The sequence below is a fragment of the Mobula hypostoma genome, chromosome 9, assembly GCF_963921235.1.
Source record: "Mobula hypostoma chromosome 9, sMobHyp1.1, whole genome shotgun sequence".
NCBI classification, from domain to species: Eukaryota; Metazoa; Chordata; class Chondrichthyes; order Myliobatiformes; family Myliobatidae; genus Mobula; species Mobula hypostoma.
Genome location: NC_086105.1, coordinates 36,479,193 through 36,501,605, shown reverse-complemented (window position 1 = coordinate 36,501,605; position 22,413 = coordinate 36,479,193). Strand labels below are relative to the sequence as shown.

The 22,413-nt window shown below is 40.1% G+C and overlaps 1 protein-coding gene across 5 annotated transcripts in view; it reads right to left on the bottom strand.

Annotated features, from left to right (window-relative positions):
• Nucleotides 1-22,413, bottom strand: part of LOC134351641 (craniofacial development protein 2-like) — a 225,458-nt gene that overhangs the window by 94,917 nt on the left and 108,128 nt on the right. For 4 of the 5 annotated variants that reach the window (XR_010019218.1, XR_010019217.1, XR_010019216.1 and 1 more), the window contains exons 4-5: nt 8,706-8,840; nt 3,202-3,347 (exon numbers count right to left, since the gene is read on the bottom strand). The gene's annotated coding sequence lies outside the window, so the exon portion shown is untranslated. Of the gene's footprint in view, nt 1-3,201; nt 3,348-8,705; nt 8,841-19,364; nt 19,494-22,413 lie in introns of all 5 variants that reach the window. The other variant, XM_063058070.1, reaches the window with a different exon arrangement.

Sequence of the window (22,413 nt, the reverse complement as noted above, 5' to 3'; positions counted from 1 at the left end):
GATAAAAGCACTGCTGAACATTCTTGGCATTTACCATCCTGGATATGAATAAATCAAAAAAGCTGGAGGTTGTTGCACTGCAAATACACTTTCTTGTTTCACTGAAGAATGCAAATAGAGTACAGTTACTCATTAATATGGAATCAGAGAGTTATACAGCACAGAGACAGGGCTTTCAGCCCTACCCAAGCTTGTTCCATTTGCTCCTGTTTCCCTATATTTCTCTGAACCTTTCCAATCCGGTTACCTTTCTAAATGTCTTTTAAACATTATAATTGTAATTATATCCATATCTGCTACTTTCTCTTGGAGCTCATTCCACATACCCTTTAGCCCCCTTTAAATCTTTCCATTATTTCCTTAAACCTATTCCCTCTAATATAAGTCTCCCCTATCTTGGTAAAAAGACTGTGACCATATCAACACCCTTCAAGATCTTATATTTCGATAAGGTCAGCCTGCAGCTTTTTACACTCCAGGGAAAACAGTCCCAGTCTATCCAGTCACTCTTTATAACTCAAGCTCTGCAGTCCCAGTAACATCCTTATGAATCTTTTGGGCATCCTTTCCTGAGAGATAAACTAGGATTCGGGATCTCAACAAGGAATGATCTGACAAAAGTTTAAGTCTGAGACCCAGTAACTGAAAGCTGATTGTGGTTAGGAAGCAGGCTGTTTTCCTTTTGGACAGAAATAATAATCAGAATCAAAAATCAGGCTTATTATCACTGACATAAAGTGATATAAAATTTGTTGGTTTTGCTGCAGCAGTAGAGTGCAAAGACAAAAAAAATCTATAAATTACAAAAACAAAGGAATAACAAGGTCGCTGGTAGACAAGTTCATGGGTTCAGAGACTGTCCAGCAACCTGATGGCCAAGCATCATTCAGATTCAATGAATCATTGAGTGTGGGTCTTCAGACTCCTGTACCACCTCCTTGGTCATAGTAATGAGAAGAGGGCATGCCCTGGATGGTAAGGGTCCTTAATGGTGGATAGCCTTCTTTAAATATGTCCTCAGTGGTGCCCGTGATGCACCTGGCTGAGTCTTTAACCCTCTGCAGCTTGTTTCAATGTTGCACATTGAAACCTCCATACCAGGCGATGATGCATTCAGTCAAAATGCACTCCACTATACATCTGTAAAATTTTGCGAATGTTTGCTGACAAACCAAATCTCCTCAAACTCTTAATGAAGTATAGCTACTGGCATACTTTTATTACGATTGCAGCAACGTGTTGGGCCCAGGACAGACACTCCGAGCTGTTGATGCCCAGGAACTTGAAGCTGCTCACCCTTTCCACCACTGACCCCAGAATGTTATTGTTTATTGCAAGAGGAAATGAAAATCAAAGTAGGGAAGTTATGCTTCAGTTATATAAGGCACCAATACGATCACATGTAAAATATTCTGAAGAGCATTAATCTCTTGCTTTAAAGCAATTTACAGGCATTTACTAGATTAATGCCTGGAAGGGCTGGGTTGCCTTATGAGACATAGCTAGACAGACTGTTGTTTAGAAGAGTGAAAGGAGGCTTAATTAAAAAGTACACAACCCATAGAGTTTTAATAATAGATATTAAAAAATTGTCATTACTTATTTAAAAATAAATGGTCACCCATGTAAGATTGAATTGAGGCAAAAAAAACTGACCTTTGAGAGTCATGGGACTTTGGAATTCCCTTCCTTAAAAGGTGGCAGAAAGAGAGTCTATGGATATTTTTAAGACAGGGAGAGACCGATACTTGTTAAGCAAAGAGAAAAATGGGTTACTAGTTCAGGCAGAAATGTGGAATTTTGGTTTTAAAAACAAAACAGCCATGATGAAGTGTCTCAGCCTGAAACATGGACTTTTCATTTCCCCACAGAGATGCTGACTGACCTGCTGTTCCTCCAGACTTTTACATATGTTAATTTTAGAAAGCATGACTTTATATCGTGTCAGAGTAGGCGTAAGGGGCTGAGTGTCCTCCTCCTGCCTGATGGGTTCGTAGTTCATAAAAATTGCACCCTTTGCAATGAGCATTATATCATTTTGGTTAGGAAGAATAATGAATTGTGTTCTTGGGAAGTGCCTTTATTGTTGTCATGAATAAAGGCACTTCCCAAGAACACAATTCATTATTCTTCCTAACCAAAATGATTTACTGTAGATACCACGAATACAAGATTCACTGTGGCTATGAGATGGTGTGTGTTTTTTTTCTCTAAACAGCATATGGAAGAACTGTTCTAACTGTGTATAGAATCATACCAATTAAAAGATCAAATGGGAAGGTTCACTCAGCTACTTGATCTAAACTGAAGCACCAGCTACTGAACTCAGCATCTCCACATGCAGGGAATAGGTCATTAAATGCTTGTAAAATTTCAATAGATTGTGTAATGTTGATTGCATGACAAAATGATGCAAGTTGTAAAGTAATGAATGAGATATTTGTGATTCTTTTCACTCAAAACCTCTCATAAACAAAAATAAAACTTCTGTTTTATATAGCAGTTTATTTTCATTGCCCTACTGAATAAAAAGGTACACCTCGGAGAAATTGTGGGGGTTGGGGGGAAAGGATGTTGAGAAGGTGCTTACCAAAATCTAAAATTTTACTTGAAATGCAAGTCAAATGTGTCTACTCAAAGTTAGAAGTATATTTTAATCACTACTTATATGATGTTTAGTTCTTAATTTCAATTGTATTTTGTATTTAATGATGCCTTTATCGGCAAACATGCAAATGGTCTCATCCGCAGACACTGTCACATAGAAGGTTCTTGCAGCTTCTGAAACAGATTGTTGGAGGGACTGAAGACAGTATCTGACCAATCGAGCGTAAATTCGCAGCTGTTTCATTCCAAACACTGGCGCCAATCCAACACAGAAAGCTCGGTCCAAAGAACAAGGAATCTCTACTTTTATTTAGAATTAAGGAAAAGTGGAAGGCATAATTAAAAACAGATTACTTGCAAACCTGACTGAATCTCAATCAATTTCTAAGAGAATGTGTGTCTGTAACAAGGTGCCGAAAATCAGGGCCAAAATGACATTATTTTTCAATGATTCCACAAGTATTTTTGATATAGAAGATTCAAAGTTTATGGAAGGGGAAAGCTGATCTCACAAAGAGCTTGAATATTACTAATATATCTTTCCATCACAATGGTGGAAGGGTCCTAGCCGGACACGTTTTCACAAGTCCTTACATGTTTGTTAATCGTTGTCAAGTTCGCTCAAGAAGATAAAGAAGCTGAGGGAGTACATGTGGGGCATGAGTTGTGCCCACCGCACTGTTGTTAAGACTGAGTGACAAAATGTTCCAGTCCTCCTCCACCAATAAATCTTGATTACTCTAAGGCAGAAGAATGAAATTTATGTTATATTTCAAAATAGGATCCATGTAGATATAAACAGTCACATGCAATTTGGGATGGACAATAAATACTGGTGTCACACAGACATCCACATTTTATCAATTAATAAAATAAAGCGAATTTGATTCTGCATCAAAACTATGATTCCGTGAAAGTGGATGGCACTAATTCCCTAATACTCAAGGTAGCAAGTGAAAGATTTGTAAGGTGCCGACAAACAAAAGCAAAAAGCCATTGAACATAAGGACATCCTGCTAAATTTGAAACAAGCCACAAGGTAAGAAAAAAATCCGGAAAGATCTAAAAGAAAAATAAACTTTACATGACAACGTGAGAAAAATAACAGAAATGACTTGCAACAGAGACTCAGAAGTTAGTTTTAGATCCATTTTCATTTTAAATTTACGAATGATCACATTTCTGCTGTACCAATAAAATTATGAAATCTACAGATCCTTCAAAACTTCACAGAGTTGTAAAATCAGAAAATGCTGGAGACACTGAACAGGTCAAGCAGCACCTGTGGAAAATAAAACTGAGCTAATATTTCAGATTGAAGGTCCCTTACCTTTGACCTGAAACATTATTTCTCTTTCTGCAGATGCTACTTAACTTGCTGAGTGTTCTCCATTTAATTTCAAATTTCCAGTATCTACAATATTTTGATTTTCATTCACAATGTATTCATTTGTGACAACGATGCTTACAGACTTTATGATGGTTGAGAAGATGGTGAAAGTAGATGGAACCACAGCAAATGAAGCTGAATATCAGGACGTGTGAGAAAATATACTTCCAGAGGACCAATATGATATTCTATAAATGTCATTATTATAAAAATATAGATGAGAAGTGAGATCATTTTGCCCATCACTACTAAACGCAGCAGGACAAGTTGGGCTCTCTGCATTTTTCTCAACAAAAGACTAAACCAGTTCCCCTCTACCACCATCCTCTTCCAACTGGAGGAACTGGCCCTTACCTTCAACAGTTTCTCCTTCGACTCCTCCCACTTTCTCCAGACTCCAGGGGTAGCTTTGAGCCCTCGCCTGGGCCCCAGCTATGCCTGTCTTTTTGTTGGCTACATGGAACCAAAAAAGTTCCATGTTCTAAGTCTATGTTCCAAACCTTCCCTCGTAATGGTCCCCAATTCTTCGTGTGCTTCATTAATGACTGCATTGCTGCTGCTTCATGCATCCATGCTGAGCTTGTCAATTTCACTAATTTTGCCTCCAACTTCCACTATGCCCTTAAATTCACTTGGTCCATTTCTGACATTTCTCTCCTCTTTCTCCATTTCTGGTGATTTTCCTTTTTCTCAGTTCATTCATCTCCACAGCATCTGTTCCAGGATGAAGCTTTCCTTTCCAGGATATCAAAGATGTCCTCCTTCTTCAAAAAATTGGGGTTTCCCTTCCTCCACCATTGATGCTGCCCTCACGCCGTCTCCTCCATTTCCTGGACATCTGTGTTCACCCCACTTTCCTGCTTCCTTAACAGGGATAGTTCCTCTTGTTCTCACCTACTATCCAATGAGCCTCTGCATTCAACACATCATTCTCCACAACTTCCACCATCTGTAATGGGATCCTACCATCAAACACATCTTTACTTCCCTCCCCCAACTCTACGCTTTCCATAGAGATTGCTCCCTCTGTGATTCCCTCTCCACTAATATCCCTCCTGGCACATATCCCTGCAAGTGACAGAAATGATAGACCTGCCCATTCATCTCCTCCCTCACCTCCACTCAGGGCCCCAAACAGTCCTTCAGGTAAGGCAACACTTCACCTGTGAATCTGCTGTGGTTGTATGTTGTATCTGGTGGTCCTGATGCATCCTCCTCTATACTGGTGAGATGTGACATAGAAACATAGAAACATAGAAACATAGAAAATAGGTGCAGGAGTAGGCCATTCGGCCCTTCGAGCCTGCACCGCCATTTATTATGATCATGGCTGATCATCCAACTCAGAACCCAGCCTTCCCTCCATACCCCCTGACCCCTGTAGCCACAAGGGCCATATCTAACTTCCTTTTAAACATAGCTAATGAACTGGCCTCAACAGTTTGCTGTGGCAGAGAATTCCACAGATTCACCACTCTCTGTGTGAAGAAGTTTTTCCTAACCTCGGTCCTAAAAGGCTTCCCCTCTATCCTCAAACTGTGACCCCTCATTCTAGACCTCCCCAACATCGGGAACAATCTTCCCGCATCTAGCCTGTCCAATCCTTTTAGGATCTTATACGTTTCAATCAGATCCCCCCTCAATCTTCTAAATTCCAACGAGTACAAGCCCAGTTCATCCAGTCTTTCTTCATATGAAAGACCTGCCATCCCAGGAATCAATCTGGTGAACCTTCTTTGTACTCCCTCTAAGGCAAAGATGTCTTTCCTCAGATTAGGGGACCAAAACTGCACACAATACTCCAGGTGTGGTCTCACCAAGGCCTTGTACAACTGCAGTAGTACCTCCCTGCTCCTGTACTCGAATCCTCTCGCTATAAATGCCAGCATACCGTTCGCCTTTTTCACCGCCTGCTGTACCTGCATGCCCACTTTCAATGACTGGTGTATAATGACACCCAGGTCTCGTTGCACCTCCCCTTTTCCTAATCGGCCACCATTCAGATAATAATCTGTTTTCCTATTTTTGCCACCAAAGTGGATAACTTCACATTTATCCACATTAAATTGCATCTGCCATGAGTTTGCCCACTCACCCAACCTATCCAAGTCACCCTGCATCCTCTTAGCATCCTCCTCACTGCTAACACTGCCACCCAGCTTCGTGTCATCCGCAAACTTGGAGATGCTGCATTTAATTCCCTCATCCAAGTCATTAATATATATTGTAAACAACTGGGGTCCCAGCACTGAGCCTTGCGGTACCCCGCTAGTCACCGCCTGCCATTCTGAAAAGGTCCCGTTTATTCCCACTCTTTGCTTCCTGTCTGCTAACCAATTCTCCACCCACACCAATACCTTACCCCCAATACCGTGTGCTTTAAGTTTGCACACTAATCTCCTGTGTGGGACCTTGTCAAAAGCCTTTTGAAAATCCAAATATACCACATCCACTGGTTCTCCCCTATCCACTCTACTAGTTACATCCTCAAAAAATTCTATGAGATTCGTCAGACATGATTTTCCTTTCACAAATCCATGCTGACTTTGTCCGATCATTTCACCGCTTTCCAAATGTGCTGTTATCACATCCTTGATAACTGACTCCAGCAGTTTCCCCACCACCGACGTTAGGCTAACCGGCCTATAATTCCCCGGTTTCTCTCTCCCTCCTTTTTTAAAAAGTGGGGTTACATTAGCCACCCTCCAATCCTCAGGAACTAGTCCAGAATCTAACGAGTTTTGAAAAATTATCACTAATGCATCCACTATTTCTTGGGCCACTTCCTTAAGCACTCTGGGATGCAGACCATCTGGCCCTGGGGATTTATCTGCCTTCAATCCCTTCAATTTACCCAACACCACTTCCCTACTAACATGTATTTCGCTCATAAATTAGGGAGCACCTCTGCTCCATCCACTAAAAGGGAAATTTCCTGGTAGCCAATCATTTCAATTCCTATCCCATTCCCGTTCTGACATGTCAGTCCATGGCTGCCTTTTTTGTTATGATGAAGCCATCGTCAGGGTGAAGAAGCAACACCCCAAACCATTTAGGTAGCCTCCAACCTGATTCCATGAATATCGATTTCTCCTTCCATTAATTTTTTTTCACTCACCCTTGTTCCCCTCATTCTTCCTCTGGTCCACTCTCCTCTCCTATCAGATTTCTCCTTCTCCAGCCCTGTATCTTTCTCACCCACCTGGCTTTACCCATCACCTTCTAGATAGCCCTTCTTCTCCTTCCCCCTTCCTTTCCAGTCCTGATGAAGGATCTTGTTCCAAAATGACACCTGTTTATTCATTTCCACAGATGCTGCCTAACCTACTAAGTTCCTCCAGCATCTTGTCTGTGTTGCTCAGGACAAATTGAAAAGATGATTTTAAAAAGCATGCCATTTACTCAGTATTACAAACAGGACCATAGAACCTGAAGCAAAGGAAAGTCAAGCTAAAAGCAATCAATATTTGACTGCAATGTAATACTTAAAGGAAAACCAGAAAGCACTTAATAAAATTCTGGATTTAGCTAAGGAAGTTCAATTTTAAGTAAATATGAAAGGTGAAGGAAAATCAGAGAACTGTAGATCAGTTTGCATAACATCCTTTGTTATGCTAAGGAAATTGAAATGCCAGGACATTGAAATTTTTTAAAATAGGTCATGCTTGACAAGCCTGATTAAACTTTTTGAAGAAGTACCTGAACTATGACAGAGTGGACAGACAGCAAATGCTCCTACTATGGGCTTACAGAAAGCATTTGATGAGGTCCTCAGGGGAGTTTGATAGCCAGGGATGAAACTCATGGAATTGAATGTATATAAAATTGGCAGAATTTGCAAGTGGAGCCCTATGAGTATTCACCATATTTACAAAGGTCTTAGACAATGGGGCTAGAGGTTTCATATCCATGAACGCCCATACACAAAGATAAGCAACAGAGTCTCAGCAAAGATGAAAACTATAAATTAGAGAGAACTATTAATGGATAATGCATGACTTGGATCACAAGGGAAGTGGCAAATGGTATTTGTAATGCATATATGGTTTTGGAGATGGGAAACAAGTTAAGAAAACATTACAAAAATGATGGGATAGTGGAAAATAAAGAGAGTTAGTAGGATCTTGATGTACATGTCCATGGACCTCCGAAACCATTCTACATTGATTTTCTATCAGAAGCTGAATGTTCACTTCAGTTACATCACTTTCAAATTTATTTTTCCAATATTTTAGGTGAATTACCAAAAATTAAGCATCTTAATTTGCACCAATAATAATTTAAATCCTCTCAAGCTATTCTGCACATGACTACAGACAACCTTGGTGTGCAGTGTTTGATATTTGCTTAAAAGCACTCTTGACAATGCACAATTCTACAACTTCTTTAAACAATTGAAAATATCAGATTTAGCAACAAATCCATGCAAGAAGGATTTTAATATTTACAACTTCAAAGCATTTTTATACTGACAAGTTTTGCAAAATCATAATTCTACCTATAACTGAGCCCATTTGCACAGTTTTCTGCTTCAACGGGGAATGTAATGAGTGTCGTGCAAACCTGGTTTTCAGCTTAATCCTGTTAGCATCCTGGCACACAGTTTAGTTAAACTGGCTTTGTCAATATTATGCCTATTATGTTCGCACAAAAGTTCACGGATTACTCAGTGATCCTATGAAAAGTAAAGGAAACATGAATACAGTACCACTTGAAGCATCCATGAAAGGTGATGAAGTCGAGACATCTTTTCTAAGTCAAACTTTTCTGAACTGACATCCAATCTGTAATGAACGTCCATTTTCCAAAATGTTTATGGTTCCATGATCTCCATAACAGATCTCTGCTGGTAAGAACAGAACAGAGATGGATACAAGTTTATCACTTTTTACAATAAATTTAATTGACTTTATTTCTTACATCCTTCACACACGCGTAAAAATCTTTACGTTACTTCTCTGTCTAAATGTGCAATGTGCAACTTACAGTAATTTATAATAAATAGTATGTACAACAGGACAGTTAATGTAGCACAGAAATACAATTGTATTAGCATGAATTAATCAGTCTGATGGCCTGGTGGAAGAAGCCATCTTGAAACCTGTTGGTCCTGGCTTTTATGCTGTGGTACCATTTCCTGGACGGTAGCAGCTGGAACAGTTTGTGGTTGGGGTGACTAGGGTCCCTATTTATCCTTCGGGCCCTTTTTACACACCTGTCTCTGTAAGTGCCCTGAATAGTGGGACGTTCATATCTACGGATGCGCTGGAGTGTCCCAACTGAGGGAAGTACAGTTCCCATACCAGGCAGTGATGCAGCCAGTCAGGATGCTTTAGCATTTATAGTTAACACATTACAAAAGCGACATATCTTACATCAAAAATAGTCTGCCACTTTCATGCCATGCTATCCAAGTCACCTTTATACCTGATCACATAGCATAAAAGAATCAGTTCATTTTTTTTCTTTTAGCTGACACTCCAGGATACTGAGTCCAGATTGTAGAACATTTTGAAGTTAGCAGAGTTTCAGCGACCTACTAATGATTGTCATGTCATCTTAGGTGACCCTTAGGAGTCACAGAATGAGACAACATGTCCTCCTGCAAACAATCCCCTCAGTGATAGCTCTTATACTCCTAACAGTCTGAGGGCGAGCTAAATGTGATAACTTGAGCCCCAACAGCTGCAGAAAAGTAACATTTTGCTTTCCTGCAGATTCACACCTTTTCTCTCCTAGATGAAAATCTCAGGCATTAATACTTCTTTCTAGTATTGCCTGCCGGAAGACAAGGACATACAATAAGCAGAACATGGCCTTTTGAACCACCTAAGGGGAATTTATGAAACATTTAGGTCTGACATTTTCTATCAGATATTTAAGTGTTCAGGTCACTAAATGGAAATGTTAATTTTAATAAAATTTGTTCCTTGAATGTGCTGTATAGAGAATTTTTGCATAAACTAAGCCCTTTGCAAATCACTGAGGCCACTGGGTGTGTACAAGGCCTCTGTGGCACATAAGATGCAGCTAAGAGTTCTATATTGGTACAGGTTGCTTGTAACCATTATTAGCCGATGGAAATTTCCATCATACAAATGAAGTGGTTAATACGAGAAACATTCTTATAAGTCCACCAATGAACTTGAACAATATCTGCAGATCAGCATATAAACACACAGAAATTCATACTTCATCATTAACCCAAAATGCATGTAAGTGTGCCTGCCATCTGTTCTTTTTACCTCTATAACTCTCTCACTGGGCTTGTATGCAAACTTAGCTCGATAGCTAACTTGGCTAACAGCCACATGACACAGCGGTGAGAAGGCCACCTTTATAAACAATATACATCTAGGGTCAGTATGATTTGAGGTTCAACCAAACAGGAAAATTGGGATATTCTGATTAACGGGAACCTTGATTTGAGTAAATACTGTGTAAATACAGCCATACAAAATTATCGGTCAGCAAGAAATAAAAGATTGTACACTGCATAAACTTATAAAGAAAGTATGCTTGCTAATTTCAGCTTCATCAAACAGTTAATAGGAAAAAAGGAAAGAAAAGGGCCTATCACAGTTAACCAGTTCGATGTGCACGTAACCGTTGGAGCTCATGGGGGTTTTCGGAGGTGTTTCTCTTACTCAGGCACTGGACCCATGATCTGTGTGAAAACACCTACAGCATTTTCAAACTGCCCACAAAGACCATCCTGTGCAGAATGTGTCAATATCTGTCTGTCTGTCTGTCTGTCTCTCTCTCTCTCCCTCCCTCCCTCTCTCTCTCTCTCTCGTATTGTCCTTCCTCCTTGGAGCCATTCATCTGCACAAAGCACTTCTTGCAAAGGGACTCTCCTCCAATGATATTCTGCAGCATATTCCACTCTGTCCCGCTGCACGACTCCCACCAAAAGACCCTAAACCAGACTACTGTCCTTCAGAAAACTCTTCGCCACAGCTCTCTAGCACCTTCTCTCACATCCCACAATCCTGATTGGCTGACTCACATTCCTAAGTTGGACAACATGGCTCCTTATCATAGCTGAAGCCAAAACACTCTGTCCAGCATGGCACATTGCTTTTACAGAAAACTGCTAATATAAACTACCTACAGCATAGCAGAAGGAATATTAACCAGGGCATTACACCTCTATACATATGTATGTCGGCTGAGGCAGCCAAATATAAACCTGCCTCATGATCTCTAAATCAGTCTTCCAGTTCACCAAATAGCAAAATCTACACAAAATGTTGCAAGAAAATCTAACAAAATATATTTTTTACTGAGATAAATGTGCTGATGCTTTGTGAATATAACAAATGCCTGAAGACCTCCAAATGTTGCTTTGGGTGGTGGGTTGGGACAGGATACGTCTGTCATTCCTCATCAAACCCAGATCACACATTTGCTTTCAAACTTCTGCCAAAATCACTACTTGGTGAAAAGCCCTGATGCAAACAGCTCAAGAAAACAATTGTTTAATCAATACCTTCCAATGAAGTTATACTGCTCCCATAATACCACTTACACTTGATTGTACAAGGAGAATTTTCAACTGTTATTGCTATTTGCCTTCCCTCAATTCACTTTGTTATAAAGCAAGCGAAACATCAGCTTTGAGGCCTTTGAGTCCTGAAACATTGACTATTTATTCCCCTTTATAGATTGCTGAGATTGTGTGTTACTCAAGATTTCCAGTATCTGCAGAATCTCTTGCACTTAAGCTTTGAGGCCTTGCTTTTTTATAGCATTGCCATCTACTGGAAGCTACATTTTACTACAAACATCTTTCAATATAAGATTCATGAATAAATCACTTCCCGTTGAGGGCATACAACTAAACCTAATTTCTCACCTTCAGAAACAAGTTACATGCACTTCTAGGTCAGTGATCTCAACAAACATAGAGGAGACATGTCCTAGGATTGCAAATTTTTCAGTACAGAAATCAATCTTAAATTCAAAACACCATTTTAATATGTTAACAACTGTTACTACAAAATTAAATAAGTGGAAAAAGCTTCACCACTAATAAGCAGGAAATCATAGTAGTGTATCAAGAATTATAAAATGCAGTGAAAAATAAACAAATTCACTGAAGATAAACTGAAGGCATAATTTGAACTTTGAAGCTTGGAAAATGCATTCAAAGTGTGCTAAACTCTAATCACCCAGAACCACCATGTGAATCCTTATTCCCCACTTTATTGCCTGTGTCATTTCCCCTCAAAAGTAAACCATATCCTCACAAATTCTTCCTGCCGGTGCTTGTAATCAGTAGTGTGATTTCTCTTCTCCCTAAAACCCACAGAGAGTACATTCAGCTCAACCCATTTTATCAGGTTATGCTTGAAACCTGTGGTAGTGTGTGGGAAATATACCGATTTTGAGTAGCTTTTGCACTTTAGCATGTTTTCTCTTTTCATTTCTCCTTCAAAATTCAAAAGCTTTCTTCTCTAGTTGTCCTCTTCTAAGCCCTACCTATGCTAAATTTGTTCCTACTTTGGGAAGATGCCCATATTGTCAGCATATTATGTTTTCTACCATGCTAACTTAGCTCTGTAATGTCACAGTAACCAGCTTCATGTTTTTTATGCCCCTTATAGTTGTATCACTTGTCTCTGTGTTCTTTGGCTGTTTTCTTTATTTTTCCACATTTCCCATGTAACTGACCCTTTGAACTAATTTCTTCTAGAACCACTGAAAAGCAGCAAGGAAGGGAGAAGGAACAAGAGACACAGTTCCTATCCACTCTCATATTAAGACTCTCACTCAAAATGTTATCAACAGCTTTCTAGATGTCCATATGAATGCCAAAGTTAGACACTCCTTTATTTACTAAGTTAGTTAAAATCAACTAGGTTTGTTGGACATGCTTTAATCTTTATAAATCCATGCCTACACTTCTGCTGAGTATCTACCTGACCCCAATATTTAGTCACTTCATCCGTAAGAACTTGGAATCTAACTTGTATAATGGTTTCTAAAAAGGTTGCATTTTGTGAATTACCACCATGCTTTAAGTATCTAATCTGGCAATACATACCGCCTCCAAAAGGAAAAATTGGCTTTGTATCAGTTGTTAACTTTTTGAACAGACATCTTATACCCAAGTTCATACCATAAATATTGACGTGCTTAAAGCTATAAACCAATATATAATATAAATGCAATGATGTATAATGTTATTTGAGGGATAAAAGATACACTTCATTATCTGATCTACACAAAGGTTGGAAAAATTCAGTGTATTCATCATCATGGTGTGCCAAGTCGTATGACATGGGGTGTTCAAGGTCTCCATAACCATCATTGTTCTCGCCAAATTTTTTTTTTACAGAAGTTTGCCATTGCCTCCTTCTGGGCAGTGTCTTTACAAGATGAGTGACCCCAGCCATTAACAATTCTCTTCAGAAATTGTCTGCCTGGCATCAGCGCATGATGTAATATGCACCTGTAATATGCACCAGCTGCTCATTCAGCCATCCACTGCCTGCTCTCATTGCTTCGCATGACCCTGATCGAGGCTAAGTAGCTTGCTAAGGGTGATCTGCAGGCTAGCAGAGGGAAGGAGCACCCTACACCTCTGCTGGTAGGGACATGTCTCCACCACGACACCCATCAGTGTATACAGAATATATTAATGTATCCAGCTTCAATCTGTGTGAAAATTGATTTAGAATTCAGAATTTATTTAAATCTTACACCCATCCCTTTTATTTGCAGTGAAACTCTGACATTGGTCAATCAACACTTCAACCATCTTGCACCTCTGAACTACAGAAAACCCACTTGAAAAATTTTAGCTTCTAATCCAATAATGATGTCTAAATAAACACAACTGAGAACACAGGAACATGCTTTCATCTGTTTTGTTTATTATGCACTAAAAATATTACATGCTTCTCAACTATTCTATCATTGTAGAATAGATACTAAGACTTACATAGCAAGTCTTTTCTTCACTACAAAAACTTGACTTGAAAAGTAAATGCAATGATAATCTGATCATGGGTTGTAGCTTCCACTTTACCAACTCAAGTTTGCACAGATAGCTGAAAAAATGGCATTTCATTTTGTTGCATTGATTGTGGACAGTTATAACAAGGCTGGATTTATCGTTTAAAGTTACCATCTTTGTGGTGGTGACACTCCATGTGATATGTAGGAAATTCAAGCATACAGACTCAACAACAATAAAGAATACATTTCAGATAGACGTTTAAGTTAGGATGGTGTATGACCTGGAGAGGAAGTGAAATTTAGAAAGGTGGTGATTATGTTGCAATGAGTAGCAGGTTTTGTGCTTCTTGTTAACAGACCGCAGTGACAGAATAAGGTTTTAACATATTTTGTTAGCAGTTGCAGAGCATTGTTTGAAATCTCAATACTTGAGCTACAGTGTGACAGCACTGGAGGGGTAGGTTATCCAGTAGGTCACCAATTGAGGGAATTGATCTGAAATGAATTATATTGTTTATTCAGTTTTGGCTGTAGCCACTCAGTGGAATGACCCTTGTAAATAGAGAGAAAGCTCTGAGGAGTCAGAAGCTAACTACTCTACCACAGAAAGCTCAGACTCTTCTTGAACTCCAAAGGTCATCAAATTTGATCCAATTCAGCCTATAATCACCCTCCTTTCACTACCACTTGTGAAAGAGTAAAAATGGTTAATAATTAACCTGCCATCAGGAAGGAGGTACAGGAGCGTTATGTCCTCCACCACCAGGTTCAAGAACAGTTATTACCCTTCACCATTAGGCTCCTGAACCAGAGTGGATAACTTCACTGAACTGATTCCACAAACTACAAATTCACCTTCAAGGACTCTACAACTCATGTTCGCAAAACAATTTATTTATTTATTATTATCATTTGCTTTTCTTTTTGTATTTACATAGTTTATTGCCTTTTGCACATTGGTTGTTTGTCTACCTTCGTGTACAGTTTTTCATTGATTCCATTGTGTTTCTTTGTATCTATTGTGAATGCCTGCAAGAAAATGAATATACATGTACATACTTTGATCATAAATTTACTTTGAACTTTGAAATTCAAGAGGAGATTCTATCAAGGCGAGTCAAGTCAAGTTTATTATTAGCCCATCTGCCGTATCAATAGTAGTGCGGTATGCTGTCACTCAACATTTCTAGTTTGAATGTTCTCCAGACGAGTTTCCACAACAGCTTGCTGTTTGCAAAATTGGCTGCTCCATTGCCTACAGTATAAGATTTCCTACATTACTACAATTCAAAAATTAGTTCATTGGCTGTAAAATACCAATGGATGCACCCAAGATGCTAAAAATACACACATTCAGCTCTTTCCCTTTTTTCAGTTGGAGTGAACACTTTCATTAATAGCTCATCACTTTAAAAGGGCATGTTTCAATTAGCTCTTTTCTAAGCATGGCAGGACAGCTTGCTGCAAAGCTACTTACTTTGAAAGATACTCGTCCCCCAAGAATAAATGTCTGTATCAATTTAATGCAATGTTACAGCAACATTTTAAACACGTTCAAATACCTAGCAAGGTGCCTGGTCTTTCTTGCTGCTTTTTCCCTTTGAATATCACTACACTCACAACCAACACTCTCAGTCTTTCTCCCTCTCCTCCCTTGCCCCATGACTCTTCTCCATGATTTGACTCCAATCACAAAATGACGAATGGTTGAAATATGTAATGGCTAGGCAGTCAGACAGGAAAAGGAGGCAGGTCTGTCATCAGTGATTATCCCTCAACTGACAGGACAGACAAAAATAGCATCTTCTTCCTGCTTTGTTGCTCTTCTGACTGTGCAACATAGACTTCAACATCCTTCTAACAGAGATTAATGTTATTACAATAAATGTGCACCACTTCATCTTCAACTAAGCATAACTACAGTATAAGGCTACTTAAATTTCTATCATAACACTTTCAAGTGATTGTAGATGAAAGAGCATGCTTTTAATTGGATATTACAGTGTATTTGCAAATATTTGGCAGCATATGCATTGGACCTTCATATTTAAAAACATTAAACGGAAGCAAACTAAACAAAAGGGTCTTACAAAGTTGAGGTCCAGATTATTGTCATGTGCACAAATACATATACACCCATGCACAGGTACACAGAAACACTTACAGCGGCATCACAGGCACATAGCATCATATACACAGCATTCACAGGTAAAACATAAACATAAATTCTATTCAATTTTTACAAGAAAGGGCACAATTGGAACATTGCAAACTGGTCATAGTGTTGCCAAATCATAATGATTAGGGTTTTGCGGTTGTTTCAAGAACCGAATAGTTGAAATGAAATAGCTGTTCTTGAACCTGGTGGTATGGGACCTCAGGCTTTGATACCTCCTGCCCGATGGTAGCTGCAAAAAGACATCATGGTCTCAGTGGTGGGGACTTTGCCTTCTAAAGGCAGTCCTTCCTTTAGATACAACCAATGGCGGGGTGGGATGTGCCATGATGTACTGGGAAGAGTCCACTACTTTCTGCAATTTCTTCCCTTCCTCGGCATTTGTATTGCTTAACCAGTCTGGATGCTTTAAATAGTATATCTGCAGAGGTTTGTTTAAGTGTCCAATTACAAGCCGGACCTCCATAACTTCCTAAGGAAGTGCAGATCCTGACTCACTTTCCTCATAATTGCATTTATGTGCTGGGTCCAGGATGGGTCATCTAATATTTTAACACCCAGTATTGTATTTCAATACTAAATTCATGATAACTAAATTTCTTGAAGAAAAATTAAGTTAGAGGAGCTGTGCTTGGTCATTATAATGTTTATCACAGGGAAACTATGACTTTGTGTTTCAGCACAATATATGCTTGCAAACTGACATAAAGACTTGGGCAACAATTAACAATTTTGCTTTTAATACTGATCAGCTCTTTATTTTATTGTGATGAAACCTTTTTTGAAGTTATGTTGAATTTCTGATAGTATGCAGACTTTGAGTGATCAGTCAAGGGTCATCATGAAGTTCAAAGTAGGTGAGGGATGCACTTTATTAAAGGTTGCTCTGAAAAGGTTTCAAATCCCTCCATTAAGAATATCATCAGACTCAGTATTTTTTTTTCCCTTCGACAGAAGCTAACTTCTGGAGCTCTATTGTGAGGATATAGGACCAAAGCCATTATTCTAGAACCTGATTATTTACAAAATGTTCCATGAAAGTTTTTTCCATCATAATTTAAAGTTTTCTTATAGTCTCTGAAGTTATCAACCGTTTAATTTTGCACTATAGTTTTTCTTTCATACATAGGAACATAATCCTCCCCGTGTTAAATAAAATAAATAATATAAAAAGGGACATTTTAACAACTATCATTAAAGGTATCAAAAGACGAACATGCACTGGATTAAAATTTCAGAAAAAGGCATCTAGACTGTCACCTAACTAATGAAAAATGGATACCTTTTTGAGTTATTTACTCTTTTAATAGGTTTAGTGAGAAGAATTATTATTTTCCAGTCACATTATAAGAGAAGTAACGATATGCCAACAGGGAGGGAGGGAGCAGGGTGTCCTGCCACAATGACTACTCTACAGAAGCACTTATACTCACTAGATACTATCTCACTTGCTCCCCACTTTGATCTGTATCACCTGGACAATGGAAACATATGTCAGGCTGTTATTCATTGACTACAGCTCACCGATCAACACCAACATCCCCTCAAAACTTGCTGTCAACTCCAAGACCTACTCTGTACCTCCCTCTGCTATTAGATCCTCGATTTCCTTATTGGCAAACAATAATTATTACAGATTGGAAGTCTCATTTCTCCTTGCTGACCAGCAGTGCAGATGCATGTTAAACCCACTGCTCTACTTTCTCTGTACCTAAAACTGCATACTAAGTAATGCTCCTATGCCACCTACAAATTCGCCAATGACCCTTCTGCTGTTGTAGAATCACGAATGACAAGGAGGAGGCATAAAGCTGACCTGAGATAGGGGTGCGCTGATTGAGTGTTGTCATAACAATCTTTCACTCAACATCAGCATAACCAAGGAACGGACTGTGGACCTCAGGAAGGGGAAGTCAGACAAACATGCACCAGTAAACAACAGGAATTCTGCAGATGCTGGAAATTCAAGCAACACACAACAAAGTTGCTGGTGAACGCAGCAGGCCAGGCAGCATCTGTAGGAAGAGGTGCAGTTGACGTTTCAGGCCGAGACCCTTCGTCAGGACTAACCGAAGGAAGAGTGAGTAAGGGATTTGAAAGTTGGGGGGGAGGGGGAGATCCAAAATGATAGGAGAAGACAGGAGGGGGAGGGATAGAGCCAAGAGCTGGACAGGTGATAGGCAAAAGGGGATACGAGAGGATCATGGGATTTTTTAAAGAAAGGGGCTTCCCTTCCTCCACTATCAACTCTGCTCTTAAACGCATCTCCCCCATTTCATGTACATCTGCTCTCACTCCATCCTCCCGCCACCCCACTAGGAATAGGGTTCCCCTGGTCCTCACCTACCACCCCACCAGCCTCCAAGTCCAACATATTATTCTCCATAACTTCCGCCACCTCCAATGGGATCCCACCACTAAGCACATCTTTCCCTCCCACCCCCTCTGCATTCCGCAGGGATCGCTCCCTACGCGACTCCCTTGTCCATTCGTCCCCCCATCCCTCCCCACTGATCTCCCTCCTGGCACTTATCTGTGTAAGCGGAACAAGTGCTACACATGCCCTTACACTTCCTCCCTTACCACCATTCAGGGCCCCAAACAGTTCTTCCAGGTGAGGCAACACTTCACCTGTGAGTCGACTGGGGTGATATACTGCGTCCGGTGCTCCCGATGTGGCCTTTTATATATTGGCGAGACCCGACGCAGACTGGGAGACCGCTTTGCTGAACATCTACGCTCTGTCCGCCAGAGAAAGCAGGATCTCCCAGTGGCTACACATTTTAATTCCACATCCCATTCCCATTCTGACATGTCTATCCACGGCTTCCTCTACTGTAAAGATGAAGCCACACTCAGGTTGGAGGAACAACACCTTATATTCCGTCTGGGTAGCCTCCAACCTGATGGCATGAACATCAACTTCTCTAACTTCCGCTAGGCCCCACCTCCCCCTCGTACCCCATCTGTTACTTATTTTTATGCACACATTCTTTCTCTCACTCTCCTTTTTCTCCCTCTGTCCCTCTGAATATACCTCTTGCCCATCCTCTGGGTACCCCCCCCCGCCCTTGTCTTTCTTCCCGGACCTCCTGTCCCATGATCCTCTCGTATCCCCTTTTGCCTATCACCTGTCCAGCTCTCGGATCTATCCCTCCCCCTCCTGTCTTCTCCTATCATTTTGGATCTCCCCCTCCCCCTCCAACTTTCAAATCCCTTACTCACTCTTCCTTCAGTTAGTCCTGACGAAGGGTCTCGGCCTGAAACGTCAACTGCACCTCTTCCTACAGATGCTGCCTGGCCTGCTGCGTTCACCAGCAACTTTGAAACATGCACCAGTCCTCAGTGAAGGGCCTGTGGTGGAAAGGACAAACAGCTTCAAGTTCCTGGGTATGAACACCTTGGAGGATCTATCCTGGGTCCAGCGCATAATGCAGCCATGAATAAGGCTTCCCAGCATCTCTACTTTCTTAGAGATTTAAGAAGATTTGGCATATCATTGAAGACTGTGACAAACTTCTATATAGTACAGTGACTGGTAGGGAATCTCCAATGTACAGGAATGCAAGAGGCTACAGAGAATGGTGGACTCAGCTAGTTCCATCATGGCTGCAGCTCTCCCCATCATCAAGGACATTCACATATGGTGATAGTTCAGGAAGGTGACATCCATCATCATCATCTGGGCCATGTCTTTTTCTCAACGATGCCATCAAGTAAGAAGTACAGGAGCCTGAAAACCCCCATTTCAAGGTTCAGCAACAACCTCTTCCCCACTGCCACAAGGCTCCTGAACTGCTGTGAAACCCGCATACTACCATGGACTATATTTCTTTTCCTATCTCTCTCAATGTGAACCTGTGGTAATGAGGCATAGGAAGTTGACTCCTGTGTCAATCCCTGGAAGGGAATCGTAACCAGCCAGTGCTTCAACACATCCAAATGCTAGTTGTTAATTAGCAATTACAACACAGGCTGATTGGAATTGCTGCAGAATATTCTTTCTCTGGGATGGGTTTTACAAACGAGCGCACTGACGGCAAGAGATTTCTGCATCTGGAATTGGATTGTTTTTAACATTCTTTGTGAGTGAACTCAGATTGCAAGCAGTCGAATGCTAGATTCATGGTTAAGACTCAGATTGCTGTATCAGATTGTTCCAACTTATTTAACCATTTTTAAACAGGATTGAATGTTTGAAACATGTGTAGTTATTTATACCTCACCCTGGCACTACTGACCCATCAATTGCCTATTGATGAAAATAACTGCATTTACTTGTAGTGAGTCAACAGGTAAATTATGGTCTGGCATGCTTCAACATTTACTTCATATATCCCAGATTTACTTAAAATTAAAATGAATTTTTCAAAGCCTTATGTTCTGCAGAAGATGGGAATAGTTGTTATACCTTTACCTCCAAGAATTAGAAATGTCAAATGAAGAAGTAATGAACCAAAATAAAAACGGCAAGTACCAATAATATAAAGTCACAGAACACTACATCACTGAAACAGGCACTTTGGCCCATCTACCAGTGCCGAACTATTAATCTGCCCAGCCCCTTCAACATGCACCCTCCATACACCCTCCATCCATGTTCCTATCCATTTTTATATCTCAAATGTTAAAATTTAACCTGCATCTACCACTTCTGCTGCCAGCTCGTTCCATACTCTCACTGCACTCTGAGTGAGGAAGTTCTTCCTCATGTTCCCCTTAAATATTTCACCTTTCACCTTTAACACATTATCTGTAGCTCTCGCCTCATCTAAGCTGCTTGGAAAGGCCTGCTTGCATTTTTCCTTATCTATACCTCTCATAATTTTGTATAATTTTATCAGATCTTCCCTCGTTCGCATATCCAGCAAATCAGAGAGCATTCTGCAGAGAGGAAACAGTTAATATTTCAAGTCAAGAACCCTTCATGAGACCTGGAGAGAACAAGAGACTTTTAAGTTGCAGAGAAGGAGAGGGATAAGAACAGGGAGGAAATAAAGAGAAGGGTTTCCCAAAGGGAATGGGAAGGAAGGTAATTTGAGAAATAAAAGCAAAAAAGAATATGCTGAAACTGCAAAAGGCAGAACACAGATCTAGCAGGTCCATTTGATTTTTTTATTCCCTCTCTCACTGTCCTCGTTCTGAAAGCATTGAGTCAACGGGACTACCATGATCTCCATCCTATTTTAAATGTTCCCTTTGACCTTTTCATCCGTCCCTTTCTTTACAATTTAAAACATTCTTTGTTTTCTCCCTTAATAAATGCTGGAAACATTCAGCAGGTCAGGCAGCACCCATGGAAAGAGAAACAGATGCTGTCTGACCTGCTAAGTGAGACCTACAGTAAATGGTAAGAAGCTCTTAAGTGGCATATTGCCAAAGCTCCAGTTCCTGAAAACACTGACAGAAGGAAAAACATGAGCCAGAGCCTTAGCTCCACTGAAAACCTGAAAGGATTTGTAATAGGCTTTAAGTGTCTCTGATATTAAGAGAATTTAATTAAATATTGATTAAATTATTACATAAAATAATTAAAACACAAAACAGTATGTATTGAAATAAGGGCAAGTAAGTAAAATATAAATAAATAACTGAATGTGCCTTTTTCCATCTACTCTACAGGACCACAATCCCCTTTCAAGTCAATGGAGCCACCATTCCTGTGCTTTGTCAGGCTGGACTTGAGTGGAGATCAGCAATGGAACGCAGTGGCAAATTCACCAGCATCTCTCACTCAGCAGGTTCAGAGCTAGCGGACTTGCTCAACTCAATGACATACTTCACTTGGAACTCTGGAAGACCGGCTAGCCAGTTTATACTGGTACCATGTATACACTGTACAAGTCTTGATCAGACTCATTAGCTTTGGGCACTGAGTTTCAGGAAGGTGCCATTGATTGCAGATTCATGAGGCTCATGGACTTTTAGTAAAACTGACAACTGCATTCCCGTTAGTATAGAACCAAAAGGTAATAGAAACATGGTGTGCAAGATCATTTTGATAGCTAGATGCAGAGAAGTAACTTACGGCAATAAGAGAGTACAAATCAAAAGGACACAATCTGAAATCAAGGGCTAGGTCATACAGCTGTTATATGGCCATTTATGTTTCACTTAAATGTTCCTGTACAGACAGCGAAGTTATTTGATTTGCTGCCATTCATTTTCTACTTCCTCTGAATTTCCGATTTTACCATGCTTTTGCCTACCTCCATACACTTACACTTGAATTATTCAAAAAAAGACAAAAACACAATTAGTCAGATTAGATTGG